This window comes from Camelus bactrianus, chromosome 5 (assembly GCF_048773025.1).
Source record: "Camelus bactrianus isolate YW-2024 breed Bactrian camel chromosome 5, ASM4877302v1, whole genome shotgun sequence".
NCBI classification, from domain to species: domain Eukaryota; kingdom Metazoa; phylum Chordata; class Mammalia; order Artiodactyla; family Camelidae; genus Camelus; species Camelus bactrianus.
The window spans coordinates 31,065,931-31,085,081 of NC_133543.1; the positions used below are offsets into that span (position 1 = coordinate 31,065,931).

The 19,151-nt window shown below is 35.3% G+C and overlaps 1 protein-coding gene across 3 annotated transcripts in view; it reads left to right on the forward strand.

Moving 5' to 3' along the window:
• Nucleotides 1-19,151, forward strand: part of ARHGAP15 (Rho GTPase activating protein 15) — a 575,155-nt gene that overhangs the window by 193,873 nt on the left and 362,131 nt on the right. The window lies entirely within an intron of this gene.

The window sequence follows — 19,151 nt, forward strand, 5'->3', positions numbered from 1 at the left end:
TGGTATGAGCTGAATTCATGTAAAAAATGTACTTATATTTTTGGTAAATTGACAACCACAGATCTCTATAATTTCTCTTAAGCTGGTAAAAATAAGACTTTCTTTTTTGGGGTTTAGTTCTAATTTGTTTTGCATTACAAATAAGAAACACTGCTTCTTTCAGAAAATAATTTCTTTTCTCAACATAAAATTTTACAGAGGTAATAGTTATTATATATTTTCTTTTTCTGAATTGAATCTCACATGACTCACTGGGGTCTCAACTGCTAAACACTAACTACTGCATGCGTGTATGTCCATTCAACTGAAATTTATGTTCAGCTTATAAGCTATTTAATGAATTTTTAGTTTAGCCTTTTTGATTGTGCGTGCGTGTGCATGTGTGTGAAAATCAACTTGAAGATTGGATAATTTTAGGTAGTGAGTTCTAAATATAATTATGATTCATGCTATTAAAATAACTAGTGTTACTTGCCATTGTAGTGTGGCAATAGTGGTAAGATGTAAAGATTACCAAATTTTAATAATAGCGTAGGAAAGACACTGTGATGTTAATAATCAATATGATTAGTTCCATTATCAAACACATTGCAAAGAAGTTACGTACTTTATGCCTAATTACCATATAGAAGAAAGAAATCAAGCAGTTACGTATTTCATACCAAAGAATAAGCAAAAAGCATCTAAAATAATTTGTTCCCAATTATATAGACCCTTAATGGTAAAAATGATATCACAAATAACTGCTTCAGACCTCTGCATGCACACATATCACTGTAACTGAAAGGCAAGCATTGGGCTGGGAATTTGATGATCAAGATTAGCTTCTTCCACAGTGAGTTCTTAAAATGTTCATAGAGCTCCACAGTCAAATTAGCTGGAGAATGTTGAGCTAAATAAAGATAAGAATTATAATAATAAAGGATTTTTACTGAAGAATTTCTCAGGGCCTTTAGTATGCTAGTATACACTACAAAGCTCCATGCAGGGCCAGGAATGCAGTGTTCCCAAACAGATCTCATCACGAACATTTTTGTTCGGAATCTCAAGGGATTGGTGAGTCTTGGAACATACTTTGAGAAATACTGATCTTGACCCGTATCAGCACAAACCCTGATTTGCTGTGCAGTGAGAAATTCACTTTCCTTGTTCTTCAACTTTCTAAATTAAAAAGTCCATGGAATTCCCCATTTATTTCCCAAGAATTGAAAACCCTCTTGATAATTATTGTAATAAAATATTACTTAAAATAAAAAATGACAAAATAGTTAGCTGCTGAGTCAGAGTGTTTGACTAGATTCTCTAACCAACTAAAGGGTGTACGTGGGCAGGAATCACCATGCATGCACGATTCTGCTTGGGATTCAGCTAATTTCTCTATGATATACATTTTGAGGAATCTCACAAAGAGTTGAAATCATAAATGTTAAATGTTTAAAAGCCTAGGAACTGTTCAAAATGATTGGAATGTTCCTTCTACTCATGCAGGGTACATTTATTATGTCAAGCAGTAACCTAGGGGGTAGGAACACAGAGCTGGAAAAAAATGCAGAATCTGTATTTAAGGAGATACGTAGGCAGGGAAAAGAGATGCAAAAATAAACAAGAATGATTCTTGTTACCAAACAGTGCGTTGGGGCCTACAGTTGGGTGGAAAGCATGGAGTCCTATGGGTGCATGTGGTAGGGGCTTGGGTAGGTTATCCAGAATGGGAAAAACAAGTGGTAACATTTAAGCTGGTTCATGAAGGAATTGAAGGAATTATTCAGGCTGAGAAAGTACATTCCAAGCAGACAGGATGTCAAGTACACAGGCACAGGCATAGGAAAAATTGTGATACGTTTCTTGACTCATGTATGAGCTCAAGGGAAGGGGAGGGAAGCTGGAATGGTAAGTGAAAATAATGATAGAGTCTTTAAATGTCATACCATAGACTTGGGTGTTTTCCTCTGAGTATTGGAGGAACCACCAAAGGACCTACATTTGAGGGGACAGATAAATAAGAAACAGCCAGAAATAGTTGCTGATACCTGAGTTTTCTGGCATGTGTGAATGTATAAGAGCATGACTGTAGATTGGGAATAGAGTTTGGAGAGTTGAAAAGTTATGTCAGCTAACAGAGTTTACCCAGGACATCTTGCTCCTGTTATGGCATTTAACAATAAAATAATTATTATATGGTTGCATTCTGTATCATTAATTTTCAAGTTCTTTCTATGCTCTGAATCCTTTGCTCATGGATTGTGCAATAAAGAAAATGCACTGGAAAAATACCAAGAGAGGGTGGCTGTTTGATTGGTGAGGACATGGGTATAAGAGGCCCCAGGGAACAACCCAAGTAGGCCCCTGGGGATTTAGGAAAAACACCTGGAACACAGTGAGGCAGAATTTGAAGGGCACTCTTCTAAGTATTGAAGACTTACATGTGTGACCAAACATGCTAACTGGCTTATTTTGTATTTAAAGAAGACTTTGCTTTTTCTTTTAAATTCTTTAACAATTTTGATTTTTTTCCCTTCATTCCACAATGTTTATGGAGAGCGTTATTACTCGCCAGGCCCTGGGCTCAATGCTGGGAAAACAGTAGTGAACGTAGACAACATCCCCATGCCCAAGGAGCTTCCAGGTTGGACGGGAGATAAGTATACCACCCCCTAAATAGGTATGAAGCTGCCACTCTGCAAAGTGTCCCAGGGGAGACCTCCAGAGCACCTGGTAGGACTGTGCCAAGTGTTGATCTGGTGACCTGTTGAGTGAGGCCAGAGGAAGCTCCCTGATGGGCTGAGGGTGGAGCTACTTGGGGTAGGAGAGACTGAAAGTGAACCTCAGGCTGAGCAAAGTGAGTGCAGAAGTGCTGTGGAGATGGCGAGCCTGACACATTTGAGGGGTTGTCTGCAGGCTGCTGTGGTTGGGGTGGGGGTTTGGGAGTGGAGGGGTAGGAGAGGGGGCTGCTGAGGTGAAAGGAAGAGGGTCAGACTTCAGAGGGATTTGTTGGCTGAGTTAGAGTTTTGATATTTATCCGAAGAGCAAAGGGAAGGCATACATGAGTCAAGACAATGAAGCAAAACATTTTTCAAGGCCGCGTATGGCATTCTTTCTATAGGCTATAGATGGCAAATATGTCAAATTTTGCTTTACATTAAGGATTCGGGGATTTTGCTCTCACAGGTTTCTGACTGTCATTGATCTAAGATTCCGGGATTTTTAGGAGTGTAATCTAATGTAAGTAACCCCTTCTGGAGTACTCTTTTAGGCTTTCATACTTGAGGATCACAGGATTTATTTTTAAAATAATTCCAGTCAACTAAATTCAGCAATGACTTGTAAAATATCATACATTTTAAAGAAGAATGGAAGGTATTCTGCCTATAAGATAGCAAAATTCTACCCAAACCCTGGAAGGTAGAATGCCATTGACCTATGATAATTAACTTGAAGAGAAAAACACAGTGTTAAATTAATTGCTCAGCTGGAAATTATTTATTAATTCTCTGACTTTTAAATCCCAGGGGTTTACTTCTTGCTATAATATTGTTAGGTATCTTAAAATCATCCTAAAATGTACATTTTGGAAGGCATTACTTTCCTTCACTTCTGGTTGGCATGTGTTTGTTTGTGTCTAATAATAATAAACATTCCTTAAGAGGTCAGTACCTTGTGTGTAAGCACTAAATCTAAGCATTTTAAATGATCTATCTCATTGTACCCTCACAATTACTTACATAAAGTAGAGGCATTTTTACTCTTATTCACAGTCAGGAAAAAGAGGATTTAGAAGAGATAACTTACCCAAGGCTATACTAGCTAGTAAATGGCTGAGTGGAAGTTTGAACCCAGGAAGCCCAACAGAGAACCCATTGATTAATTGCTACATTGTCCTGTCTCAAAAATCAACAAAAATTAACATAGAGTTGTACATTTCCTGGTACTCAATAGATTTCTAACATGTGGAGAGAGGTACTATCAGCACATGGTTCATGTGGATGGGATTGTGGCTCTTTGTATTTTAAGGAAGATAATTTTAAGGAGCAAAGCAACAGATAATCAGTGATTAGAATTGATTAATGTAAGGCTCTTTGACATTGAAATACTATCAGCCAAAGGCAGACACAATCTCCCCAACCAGTAGAATCGGGACCTGTATTTGGTTACTTGACAGGCAGCAGGAGATGAAAAGAAGACTGTACAATTAATCTAGTGACAAATGGTTAACTAATAGGAGTAGAGAAAACTTTGGAGTAACAATTTTATACATTCCATTTAAGTGGCTTCTTGCTAACCCAGTTGACCTGTTTGAGGCAAATAAACCAAATGAAAACCTCACTTTAGAGCGTGACTTTTGACTGAGGTTTCTGTCAAGGAAAAGATAGTACACAAAGCTGTGCTGGAACACCAAGGATCAGGCTGCCTGGTTCAAATTCTGCTTCAGGACTCACATGCTGAGTGACCCTTTACAAGCTGTTCAACCTTTCCAAATCTCAATTTCTTCATCTGTAGAATTGGAGTTCCCTTTCTGCATTGGTGATGAAAACCCTAGGTTCACGGGGCTTCCAAGTCTGTGTTTCTTCCACAGTGTCTTCATGCTAGATGATAGAAAAGAAGACAGATCATAGCAGGCAATGAAGGTGAGGCTTGTGCCCTCTGTCGGAGACTGCTATCCTTTCATAGATATTGATTGACTGAATACGCATTATACGTCAGACTGGATTCTACTGGACATGCTCCTTAAATGTCACGCCAACTCATGATACTTAAATGAAGAGTAGGAGAGGGGATGTTGCTGTTGTGCCTGCTGTTGCTGAGTGGGAGTGTGGTGTGAGGTAGCGAAAGACATCACTGAACTAGGCTTGGAGATGTCAGGTTCAAGCCCAGCCCTCCCAGTTGGGTGACCTTGATCAAGACTCTTTACTCAAGGGCCCTTCATCTCTAAAGAAGGACTAGATGAAATAGCAGACCAATTATTATTCACAGATTTATGGTTGGGTTCACAAAATTTTAATAGATACAGGAGCTAAGCAAAGAGATGTAATGGGATAGTAAAGATGAATTACGTAGGAGTAGGAGCTGCTACTCGTGGGTGACATCAAGCAAACCTACAAGGTGTCAGAGGGCTCTGGCTGTGAAGAGAGTGGATTATGTTCCAGAGAATTGTGAGTTCCTGGAAAGAAGTCTGGAATTCTTCCATTAGGCAACAGGGCCACCAAAGGAAGGCAGTTCCCGAATATTTCAGTCACGTCATCTGATTCCTTTTTGCTTTTCTTTGATATCTACAGTCTTATCTGCTAAGGCTCTTTTGCTAAAATTCTCGTTATATTTTTATGTTCACATGAAATACCATAATGTACTTTAAAATGTAGCTTGTGACGATATTCAGCATCACCATTGTAATTCGAATTTGGATTGTTTTAGCTGGTGTGTCTCACTATGTGAAACGCTCTCTGTAGAAGGTATTTGGGGCTTTCTCACACACCACTTTCACAAGGTCCATAAATCAACAGGGGTCTTCTTCCAGTTGAATCATTTTTCCTTTCTTAATTTCTAAATACCTCAGAGTCATGTAACCCAAAGTCAGTGTTCTTTCCTTCTCTTTGAAAGCTACAGTCAGTATGTTTAAAACGCACTGCTCTTAAATACAGAAACATGTATTTAACATGTAATAGAGATTAAAAAATACACATTCAGTTTCTTGCATCCAAAAAGTAAGAATATTTTGTTATTGGGGCAGATACCTGCCAAGTTGGGCTTTTTATACTTGTAATTTTCTGACTGAAATCAGGGTTAAGCTGCAGAACCAAAGAGAACCAAGATAGATTGGAAACCATTCAGGGTGAGAATGACCAAGGATAGCCCAGACAAAGCAATAGGACAGAAGCTAAAAGAAAGAAGAGTGCACAAACCCTGAGTTTTTAATGTGAGAGTTTTGAGAAATTTTGATGGAGAGAATGGGGTGATTTTGAGTTATGTTCCACTGTGTGAGATATTGGAATAGAGCTGGGAAGAGATGTTTAAGATTTTTGTGTCTTCCTAATGTAAATTCTGTGTGTTGTCTATTGAGAATTAAAAATGTTTCCCCTGAAATTTTTACTAGTGGCTATATTTTTCTTTTTTTAATTTTAAAAGAAGTCAGTACTTTTAATGGGGGAAGGAGCATGCTGGAACGGAGCAGCACACAGCAGCATTATTCATGTTGATTATAAAGCACGTATCTGGTAATCTCTAAGTTGGAGAACTCAGGGTGGCATTAAGAGCAGAGATTCCTAGGATGTTTACTCTCGTTTTTCTGATGAAAAGCCATGCTGGTAGGAACGATTTGCAACTCAGACTATCAGAGTTTTGTTCTAGTAGTCAGAGTTCAGAGTGAGGAATATAATGAAGAAGAGAATTATTGAAAAATTACTTTTCTTTTCCTGTTTTTCTGGCATTTGACTTGACAGTGCTGAAAAATAGTAAAAGAAAAACTATAAATATAAACAACATAGAAACTGATCTATGAAGAAATCAGGATACTGAGATTTTTAAACAATGTCAATTAACTAGTGGAAGATAGGTTAGCTTGACATTTTTATACTTTGGGGACATCTGTTCTTTCTTTGGACTTAATTCTGTCCATTGACAATTTGTTTTCAATAAAATGTAGGAAAGTGAAGTCCTCCCTCTCTGTGAATGCCTGCAGGTCCTGCCTTTGCAGTTTTGTCATTTTGGTTTTTTATTGTATTTTTTTCTTTACTTCCCTTTCTTTCTAGCTTCCCTTTTGGGGGAAGTTCATTGAGAGGAGGAGCTAAGTCAGAGTTTTCTTTCATCTTCATGATCTTAGAGAAACCCTCTGCATAGTAGCTACTCATTAAACGTCTGAAGAATCATTTTTATAGACATTATTGCATTTGAATTGAGATCTTTACATTATTTTCTACTGTTGTGAAAATATGACAAGATATTTCATCTATATGACAATCCTACAAATAAAACTAACAGACTCCTCAGAAGTCTCTGGGAAGGGAAGCCAATACACAAGACTCTCTCTAGGATAAATAATTCCCTTTAACACACTGACTAATTCATTTTGAGGAAATTACTTTGAAATAATATATAATCAACCTGTTTAGTTCTACTCTCAGATCCCTCATATCCTCCTCTTTGCCTTCTTGTTTGTGGCTATGCTTAGTCTGAAGCAACAAGTGCATTTAAAAGGAATGGAATATGAAATTCCTTTATGTCAAATTTTGTTTCACCAAAATCATTCTATTTTCCCTCACAGGTAAGCTTCTGAAATTTCTCACTCTATGTGTATTCTTCATTAAAGCTAAATAACAGTGTTCAGAATGTCTCTCCCTGATTGCCAACCAAAACCATAGTAATTATTGTTTCTTTCTTTACGTAATAAATTCAGGGGGTTCAAATTGCCCTGACCAGAGTAACAAGAAGCATTATTAAAATTACATCAAATTTAAATAAAACCTAATTACCTTCCCCCAATGAAAAATAAATTAAAAACAATTTTAATTACATGAAATTTAGAATTTAACAAAATCATGATTATTCTTAATTCTTGCCTTAAAATAATAAAAGTTGCTTCCAGTTTGATGACGTGGAAAGTTATATTTGTTTTGAACATAAAAAATAGTTTTAATCATTAAAAATAAATATAAATACTATTTTATATCTGGTCTATCCAAAATGCTTCACAACGCACATGTGTTATGGTAGAAAAGGAGACAGCTCTGAATTTGTTTCCAAATGCTACAGGACTTACTGTGAGCTAAGAGCAGAATTTTACCTATTGTACATAACATAATAGACAATTGTGATGATTTGGAGATTTGTGAAAATGGCAAGCTGCATCCCACATATTAACAGACGCTTTCTGGGCTTTTCATGGGAATCATGGGAATTGCTAGTATCTTATGGGAAAAAATGTGTTCAGCCAGGAAGTTTGTATGTCTAGAAATGCAGGACAGGACAGACATTGGAAGGAAATAATACTCATTTAGCAGTATAATATTTCATAAGAAAAAGAAATGCCTGGAACTGGAAAGATGATTTATTTTTCATGCTATTAATAAAGCTTTAATAAAGGGATTTTTAATGTGAATACGCCATGATCATTCTCTCCTATATGGCGATAGAGTAATTTGCCTACTTAGAGGGTGTTCTTCCAGACACATGATGATTCTTCAGTGTTATTGTATAAGTAATTGCATTTTAAAGGCTATAAGCCTCACAGGGTCTATGTCTAGCACTAAAGTTCCAAGAGGCAGAAATAAATCACAGCATTCAACCCGTCGCTCCGACAGCCTTTAAGTTTGCATAGAATTATTTCTTTCTAAGTCCCAGACTCCATCTATTCTGTTATCCCTATGTGCCAGAAACTATGCTGAGTTCTGGATGAGACAAAAAGGTGAAAAAGCCTCAGAAGAGTAAGTTTGAAAACTACTGGGTAAGACACACTGTGAATAAATGATTACTAGATGTCTTCAGTCAGAATCTCTTGTTGGTGAGTCCTTCCCTGACCACAACTATCAATAACATTAATCGCCCCCCTTCCAACCCCTTACCTTCCTTCCTTTAATCTTCCTTCTCAGAACTCAAAACTATCCAACCAAAAAAGTATGGGATATAATATTATATAATACATAATATAAAAATATAAATTATTTGTCTTATGTATTTTCTGTGATTACAACTTAAAGGTAAGTTCCATGAAACTAGAAAATTTTATCTATTTCAGTGATATACCCTCAGTACCTAGCACAAACTAGAAGCTTGATAAGTTGTTGCTGAGTGAATGAAGACAGTAGTATGATTGGTAGTATGGGACACTTTTACAGTGATATGGAAGCACAAATGGGAAGCTAGCATACAGAGAAACATTTTTATATAGGGAAAAATTGTATTTCATCTGGGTTTTGATGGATAAGTAGGAGTTCACCTGGCAGACAAGGAGGTATGTAGAAAGGCTAATTTAGGATGATTGAACAGCACCTATGGAACATAAAGATGTGTGTTGACAGTGAGTTATCTATTCTGGGATAAAGTATAAAGTCAACAAGGTTGAGAGCAATTTAGCAGGCAGTGGCATGATCAGGAAAGGTCAGAGAAGAAAACTGGTGAAAGAGAATCAGACAACAAATAGAGACTGGACTATTAAGATTCTTATATATCGTGGTCAGAAGTTTGAATTTTATTCTCAGGTAATGAATAATCTTTGAAGAATTTTCTGCAGGGAAAGATTAGATTTGTCCTTGAAAGATCAGTCTGTTGGCAGTGTGGTGAATGGATAGGTACTCAATATTTGTTGAGTTAATGAGTGATTTCTCAACATTACTTTAGACCTTGCAATTTGGTGATTCTTCAAGCTTTACTATAAATATTGACAGATTGAGAAAATAAATATCTCTGAATGATGGAGCAGTTCTATTGAGGAAGACAAGATTACACTCAATTTCTCAGAACATTAAAAATGGAGAACTTTCCCTAAGCCTCTCACTGCTTTCGTAACTATTCCTATCATTACACTAATCTAGTTACTTCTACTAATGATCGCTTTTCTCTGAAAATCTTTAACTGTCTTAAACAGAAGCTTTCTACTTTAAAAACAAAAACAACTTTTTGACTTTTTGCTGTCTGCCAAAATTGATTTGCTACAAGTAAAGTTGAGCTATGTACTTCTTATTCATTATGGAAAGTAGTTAATGCAAATTTAAATATCAGCGCTCCCTACCACAGATAAAAACAAACTTACATAAAAAACAGATTGCCAGGCAGGCTTTGAGGAGTCTCTGATGTACACACATTCAGAAGGATTACTCATTCCAAATTCCTTTCAAAACACACCTCTCATTCTCTTACCTACCCCAGTACTGTGGGATTTGGATCTTAAATGAAAAATCTTTTTTTTTCAGATGGTTGTTTGAAAGCAGTTAGCGTCTTTAACCTTGCCTAGAAAAGTAGATACCGAATGCCTAGAAAAGCAACACAGGTAATTTGATATTCCCTCTTTCAAAGCCTAATATGTTTAATACCTCTATCAAGAACAGAAATTATAGGTAGTCTCATAATTGCTTGTGTCTAAATGTCAACAAGTTTTTTTAGATTATATGTGTTGGCTAAACCAAAAAAACTTTTTAGCTAAACATTCAAATATCAAAGAGAAGTTTAGGTAGAGTAAATATTAAAGAAGTGCTAAGCTATTTTTTCTTAAATATCTCTGGTTGGACTTTATGAAACAGCGTTTAGCACCACATGAAAGCATTCGTCATTAACAACATGGTATTTTTATGGAAAATTTAACACAAAGTGTTTATAAATTTGTACAAGGTCAGTAAATTCTGACTGTACCAAGGAAAAGTTGAGAATGTCCTGCAGACCATGGCTTGTGAAGGACGCTTTGTGTGTCACATTTATCCATTCATCTTACACGTTATTTACTGAGCGTCACATCGGTGTCAGGCAGATAGAAGAGAAGACCTCTTCTATGAAAGGGCTCACACTTCAGTAAAAAGGAGAGAAAGACAATGAACAAATAAACAAGTAAGCTACAAGAAATACCAAGTAGTTATAGGCTTTGATAAAAATAAAACTAAAGAGAAAGGTTGCAGGGCTATTAAGTGTCCAGGAACGCCTTGCCAAGAAGACAGGACTTAATGTTGATCCCTGATTTTCTCAGAAGGTCTCTCTTACTTCAACCATGTGTAATCCAACAACAGTAACAACCACAAACTACCCGAGCAGCTCAGTGGTTTAGATTGATCATTTACCCAATTTTCTACCTTAACACTGATGACATTTGAAAGTTACCTGGATTTATTGGCAAATGCATTTATTTTCAATCTGATTTCCTATTAATGGATTTTAACTACCTCAAAACAAACAAACAAACAAATGAACAAACAAACATAAATGACGCTTTCAGTAGTTAAAATTATCTTACAGGTTTGGAGCATGTAAAATCAGAGAAGAGCTACAATTAGCCTAAGCCAGTATCAGTTCAAGCTTCCCCCACATGGTTTTACTAATATCCTTCAAATTCTGACTTCTGCCATTGCAGCCATATGTCTCTTTAAGCAGATCCACTCTGTAGTGCCAAAGTATGTCAAGGACATCGCTAGGTTACCAAAAACATTTTTTTATGTCCAACTTTTTGCAATATTCCAAAGTACTCTTCCACCTGAACCCCACCCCAACCCCTAAAATATAATTTTAATAACATACATTAAAATGTCATGCTGATAATAAACCCAGAGATATATTGCAGGGAATCTGTCTGCATTTTTTTAACGTCTTTTGGCACTAACATAATGGTGTAAGCACATGGACTCACACACATTGCCTAATTTCTTTTTATTATTTTTTTTTTGTAGGTTTTGGGTACAAAGTAGTGCAAAAATTTATAATGATGTTATTCAGTGCATAAATGTCTTTTAAGAAAGGGCTAGGAGGGTAGGAATATAAATTTGTGTTTGAGAGATGTGATAAGAGAGTAGAACTATATGTATATGAGATGTGGCTTTTTGGTTTCTGATCACAGTTTTATAATCATATTATCCTGTGTTGCTGCTGGGGAAAGCAACAAACAGTGGCTTCTGCCATCTCAGTGAACAGAGATCTCTGGAAGTTGCACCTGTTCATTATTATGTGAGAAAGCCTTCTGTGGGCAGAGAGGAGGAATTCAGTTTTATTCTCAAACTGTTGCCTAATTCTTATAACTTGTGCGTATTTTTTAAGTGATGATTGTACAATCTGCTACACATTTTGGGATAAAAACATTATTGAAATTGAGCATGCTAACTTTAACCAAGCTGCATTTTTTTTGTGAATCGGGTTGTAAAGTTGACTGCCACAATACAGCCATGTCCTGTAAAAAAAAATTAGCATACATACACACTCGCACACACACACATATGCACTTACACACACACATTCTCACAAACACCAGGGAGGACATAATTTAACACTTGGAAGCTCATTACTCTTCTAAAATAGAGTTAATTTTTTTTCCCTACTGCTCTTCCCATCTTTGAAACACCATGAGTCACCATGTTTCCCATTTAACAAACACCACGGATTCTTTATTGTCTGCGAGGCTTCCATGTACTGCAGTAAATTTGAATTGGATGTGTTATGTCCCAACTGACAGTGGTGATTAAGCCAAAAATAAGTGCATTCTCCTTTAAATGTTAGCTGCAGCATCAAGTAACATTCCCTGTTATGCTATAGTCAAAGAAGTCAGTCTGCACAGACCAAAATGTTGATGGATATACATCAGATCAAAAAGAGGAGAGTCATTTTGAAGAGCTCTCTATCTGTCTGAGACGATAGGCTTCTGAATTTGTACTTCTTTGCAAAAAAGACTTCACATTATTTTGTCAGTTTGTTTCAATTTGAGAGGTGTTGAAATTGGTATTCATTTTTTGATATAACCCTTAAATTGTACAGTTTACGAAAACTGACTGAAAGAGATAAATTAAATGGGTAGAAATATTTTCAAATCAAAGACCAACTGACATATATAAAAATGATGTATGTTTCCTACATGGTCCACAGGGAGAATTCAGCAGGCTTGCTATGATCTCTACAATTTGCTTCAGGGCAAACTAGATTCTGGGATATTCTATTATCCCTTTGGTCTGTTTATCATGAAAACTGATGTACAAATCGAGAGTTCTTTTTGGTCTCTTTCTTTATAGATGGTTGGAACTGGTAAGAATTGACTTATCTCATGTCCTCACCTTCGGTAAAGTGCTACAGAAGAGTTCAGTGACCAGTAATCAATTATTATTGAGAAGCAATCAATTGCTAATTTCCATAATTATGCACATCTAAACACTATGAACAAGAAAGAGAAACAAAGCTGCACTCCAAGCATTGCCTTGTTAGCAGTATTTTGTTAACACAGGCTCTAAAAAAAGCTGCCGCAGCTGGTACCACAAATGTGTTTCCAGTATTCAGGCCATCAACGTGATTCGTCGCTAAATGTATAGAATCAGCTTCTTGCTAAAAACTACAATTACAGGTGATATACAGATTGAAATCACAGGGCTGGTTTGTCGAAGAAAATTGTCCTAATGATGGGTTTTCGGATGGGGAATGCAGCTCTTTTCTTTCTCTGTGATGGGTTGTGAAGGCAGCTGCACCTGCCTCTATGCTGTATTCTGCCGCACTTAATGATATCTGATGATATCATTAGGCAAAGTGTTCATAAACAGATGTTGAGCCTGTGCCTAAATGCTGTCAGATGAGCGGTTGCTGGCCTGAAACAGTATTATTTATATAGAACATTTACGTTTGTTATGTTAATAACCCCACTATTAGCTCTCTGGATGTTACGTTAGGAATGTAAATGTAGTTAATATGAATAACAACCTCTTTACTCTTTGTGCTGCAGTTGAGTATAACTTTTAGGCGTTGGGAGAGAAACAAAGATACCCCCACCAAGTCCTTTTGACTTCTTTTTTTTTTTTTTTTTGGCACCATTGGAAATGTTGATCAAAAGATAAATGGTAAGAATTCGTAGGACAGATGTTAAATACTAGAATTTGATTTTCTTAACGGTTAATAATGTCAGGAGATTCTGATGTCTTTGGATTTTCTTATGTGAACCCATTCTGTGACCCTAATACACTTAGGATGGTCATCATGGACATCAAATTGACAAGTACCCATTTCAACTAGAAAGTCCCAAATAAACTGCTGGGTATGGATCCATTTTGTTCCAGCTCTTTTTCTGACACTACCACATATCTTTCCCATACAACACATTGGGACACTAAAGTCGTATATCAAGGCCATTTTCTTCATATTTGTGTTAGTGATTTAGGATTTACCTTGATGTCATAGGCACAATTCCTAAAAATGTCAACTGACAATTAATGTCTGTGTGTACTTAAGCCAAAGTTGAATTTTATACCTCATAGTTAATTCATACAGAGTAAGTTATGTAAATTCTGACAGTCATCAAATGTGCCATGTTTTTCTGAAATACTGTTCTACTGTGATAGCCACATTATTTTGTGAAAAGTGCCTTTGTCATGTTTATGACATTTTAACTTTTTCAGGAGTTTTCCATACTGAAAAATTGCACTCATCTGTTTTTAAGGTCAGAAAAACTGTTATTTTGAATGTTTAATGAAGGAAAAAAAATGTTAAACTGGTGCTTTATAACCATAATTAGAGGTTAGAGTGATTTTGGAAGTGTCATTCTCATCTCAACTAATGATTATGAAATCATTCATATTACTAAAACTGGTAAAGATGTCCTTGTGTGTTTCAGAGACTGTAGGTGTGAGCAATGTACTAGAGTTATGTGTTTATGTGTGTAACTTCCTTCCATTTTATCTTATTTCTAAGAATAACCTGAGTTATCTGTGATTTTAAGTAATCATAATGGGATCTCAAGGATGGCAGTTTATTTCTGTGCCCCTACTACCTGTCATTTCAGTTCTGATCTTCTGGGAAATGATAGAAACTCTAGATTCTTTTGATATGGAAATTTACTATCATCTTCCAAATAAGGAAACAGGGAAAAGTAAATTAAATCAGAAGTATTCTGTTCCATATAATTTGCTTCCTGACTATGATGTCTACATAGATATATATGCATATATTTCATGGTAACTTCTCCTGAAATTAGAACACTTACACTATGTTTCTTAAAATGTAGCTTCAGGTAGTAAAACTATCAGAACTTTGCTTGTAAGAGAAATTTGGGTGCTGAACGGAATGAAATAACTCTGAACATATTCTGAACAACACACACAAATATAAAATGTCAGGGGGCTCTGAGGATCTGTTGAGTTATTTAGGCCTTCTAGTATGTCCAATATGTCTTTTATCCTGATTGAAGTCTAAAGCAGGAAGCAGGAAGTTTTAACCATCATGGCATTGTGCTTTGATGTGCTTGATACTGCTTAAAGTGCCTCAGAAGAAACTTGAAGATTGACTTGTTATTTGTTCATCCAGTCATCGTTCAGGAAAGCTAGCTCGTAAACATGTTCATTCTGAGCTTCTCAGAAATTTAGACCCATTTGAGTGAGAGAATAAAGGAATTGCTGAAAGCATCAACTGCTGTTGAAACAAGATCAGTTCATCAAGGTCTGTTTAAGAGGCATGGAAGTCCACCACTTTCTCCAAGAAGTCTTCACTTTCTGTCTTCTCTTCATAGCAGGAATTCTGGCCAGTTCCTTAGGATGAATGCGGGTCTGTGGCATATATTAATTTCTCTTCTTTCTTAAAGATGGAAATGATGAAGTCATCTAGCTTATAATTTTCCAAAATTTTTCAGTTTCTTATGTTGAAATTGGGTGATGATCACTTTGAAAGTGAAAATAACTTTGCTGAGGCCAGTTAGTGCATTCTATCTTTTTTCAATCTTTCTGTTTAGCTAAAGAACTTCACTTTTATGCAAATCTCTTGATGCATAATAAATATTATTTGTATTGGTCAGATGATGTGATTATCCTATGTGCAAGAACTGTTTCTTTTCTTATGTCCTACAAAAAATGCCAGAGTGCAAGAGTGAGGCAATGAATAAATCAAGAATTAAGCAATGTGAATACTGGTGTTGGCTTAACAAATGCATAGCAAAAGTGTGTTTGAGCAAGTCCATTACCTTTCTAGACCTCAGTTTCTCTGTTGTAGTATATTAATGCCTCCTTGTTCTCTTGCTTCTTGGAAGAATATTCGTATACATGATAAAATATCAAGATTTGTAGAAGTATAGTATATGAACCCAATTTTAATTGAAACTTTAAAAAATTAGTGGCAGTTACTATCATTATATTAAAATATGGTAGACCTTTTTAAGGAAATACATTAAAATAAACACTTATTACAGACTATCTCCTTGTGATGATAGCAATAATAATCTTGTCATTAGGTTTGTTAGGTTTGTGTCATTATTTTTATAAATTTTTGTTTAGGTCCCCTGAGTGGAGAGGAAGTATGCAAAATTATATTTTACCAACACAAATAATACGTATTTGTTTATTGTTGGAATATCCCCCCTTCAGTGAAACCCACTAAAAATGACTCTGTCTCTTCATGTTTATAATTAGCTTCATTTTCAACATGTTTTTATAAAACATATCTTTGATTCCCTGATACGGCATTTTGTGTCTCCTGTGTGTACTCTCACTGGAACAACCAAGGATTTTTATCAGTAGCTTGAGTTTCAATGTCTAAAATAGTTAGAACATTTCATGTGGAATTTCTTTAATGAGTATAAGTAAAATATTTTCCTTTTAAAAGTAAAGCTTTATCTTCAAAAATGGGTCATAATTGGTTTTATACACAGACAAGTTAGAATCACTTAAGAGATACTAATTCATTCAATATTTTATCACTTCTTTTTCTAATTTATGAAATTATAATTTTTGTTATCAGATGGAACCTCAAGGAGCAAAGAGAAAATATAAAGTATTTAGTCACCTATCCCTCTCTTTTTATGTATCTTATTGAGCTTTCTTAAAAGATCTATTATATGATCATATTTGTGTAAAGTAAGTCCTATTTGAAAGTATGTGGCTTATATTGTGCCCAGAAGGTCATCAGGGTCTCTGTAAGAGGGAATTTGGAGATATCAAGTCAGTAAACATGCCATAGTCATTGAAGTTAACAGTTTAAGAATAGATAAAATATGCAGAAACTGCTTTTGCCAATAAAATATGTAAAAAGTTTGTGCACTAATATGAATTTTTACTTGTCACTTACCATATATAAGAACAATTGGTCTTTTCCTACAGTTTTGTGTTGGCGCCTCAGTATTATATGGCCATAGTCAATTAATAAGAAAAGTATTGTAAAGGATCATTATAATACAAGTTTCTGATAAGGCGCATCCTTCCATTGGGTGCTTTAATATCATCAGGGAATTTTCCAGCAAATAACACTTATATCTCAGACCTGATTTTCACCTAGAAAGGTGGAGAATAAAGAAGAGGATAAAGGTAGAGGGAGAAAGCAAGATTACTAAACTTCTAGGTATAACACTATTAAACAAATTCTGCCTTCATTAAGCAAAATGCTTAAATTGACAAAATATATTTGCCATGATGACCAGAACTTGCTTCAGGTGGTCAGAGTCACCAGTTACTTGGGTCCATTTCTTCTATAAGGAAAGGCTTTTTAACCTTGGGAGATACGTGATGACTGTGATGGTGGCCCAGATTTGGGCACTTGTGGTTACTTTTGAGCAAGCAGTAGGCTTGTGGTTGAAAGGTTAATGTCAGAAGATCCCTTATTTTTCAGTCTGGTGTCCACACCAGTAAGACTGAACTAATTGCAAATTGTCATTTAGAAAATGAACTACTTTGGCACCTTGGCGCTTTGCTGTTATAGGACATGGAATTAGAAATATGATATTTTTATCATAAATAACCAAGAATGATGGTACTTACTCCTAGAAATAACAAAGTCTCATTACAATATTTTTATCTATAATATGGCCAAATACTTGAACATTCAGAGGTTCACTATTTATAGCATTTATTTATTCACAAGATGTGGGTTTCCTAGAATTCATTACCTTAGACAAAATTGTTAGAAACTGACATCATTCATCAAGAATTAAGACAAAGTTTCACCCTAAATAATCTTGTTTGTCCCCACCTTTCAACCAACATTGCAGTTCTTTGTGTTTTTGATGCATATTGTGTTGTAGAATTTTAAATGCTTTTTCTCCATTGCCTTTGACATAGAATATTCTAACATACTTAGTGGTTTTCAGGATTTTATGGTATATTTTCCAAAGAAATTTATAGTTTGGGAAACATTTATACAAAGAGCTTTCTTTATGAATTATCGTCAACTTTTCAAGAAGTTACTACTGGAAAATTATATTTTGGGGTTGCATTTAATAGATATTTAATAGTCTTGCCTCCTCTTACTTTCTAGAGTGGTTGAAATAAAATAATGCCCTTTAAAATGTGATTCTCTTCAAAACACCTAAGCATTTGAGGGTTAATTTTAATCATTAAAATTATTTAGCTTTATTTTTTAGAGTATTTTCTAAAATGTGGCTTATGGTCTTCCTGATGCTCTATGGAAAAACTGCCCATGGCCAAATAAGTCTTTAGAAAATTTGTCTGCACTATTACCCTTATAGAGAGTCACAATACATAATAACATTAAAAAAGAATGTGAGGAGTCCTGCATAAAAATGTTTCCTTGCCTAACTCAATGTTTAAAAACTTCATATAACTATGGAATCCCTTTTTCTCTTTGGATTATATGCTGTAGAACTGTTGTTCAACCCAGTTCACTTCGAAAAACATTGTTTCAAGAATTGTTTCTCATGAAAGTGATTGGAAAATCATTTATTCATAAATAATCTGAATCATCTTGAAAATTCTAATTTTTCCACATTCTCTGAATCTGCTAGTTGAATATCTAAAATATGTTACCCAGTTGGTTATAAATCTTTCTTAAAGAGTGGACAATCTTCAAAAGTTTCATTACCTCATTATTAACACCAAAGCATTATGTTCAAGTTTTACTTTAATAAATACTATGGATTTTCAACTTTAGGATTTTTATACAGTTAAAATAACACAGAACATTGAATCAGAACAAAATTTTATAAAATAATTTAAAGAAACGTTCTTTTTCAAAAAGGGAATAGCTATCTCATACACTTTAAAAAATGAGAGGGTGTGTGAGCAAGAAATGATTGACATTAAGGCATGGCCAAGATGAGGCTGGGTCTTTAAAAGAAACTTGTTGAGATACAGAGAGTTTTGGCTGCTTTTTTCAGCAAACTAGGAAAGTGCAACAGTGTATTGATATCCCATCAGATAATAGATAAACATCCTATTGTCTCTACACCCTAGATTTAGACTAAATTTATGATGTAAAGGTGGTTTTGCATTTCTAAAGATCTTTCTATTTTTCGAGAATCTCAATGTGGTTCCTCATTCAGTTATATAAATGAAGGACCTGAGTGGGAATTATATGACATGGGAGTGATATCCAGAAATACTGCCCATGAGTCTTCAACTTGAACCAATGACCTAAAGCTTCTTTCCATTCCAGGGATCTAAAATTATAAAATGGGTGCAGTCCAATTCCATTGTTTCCTTATATTTGTTGACTGATCACAAAGCTAAGGAAATATAACTTAGAAACTGTTTTAAAATACACTAAACTTATTCTGAGATGTC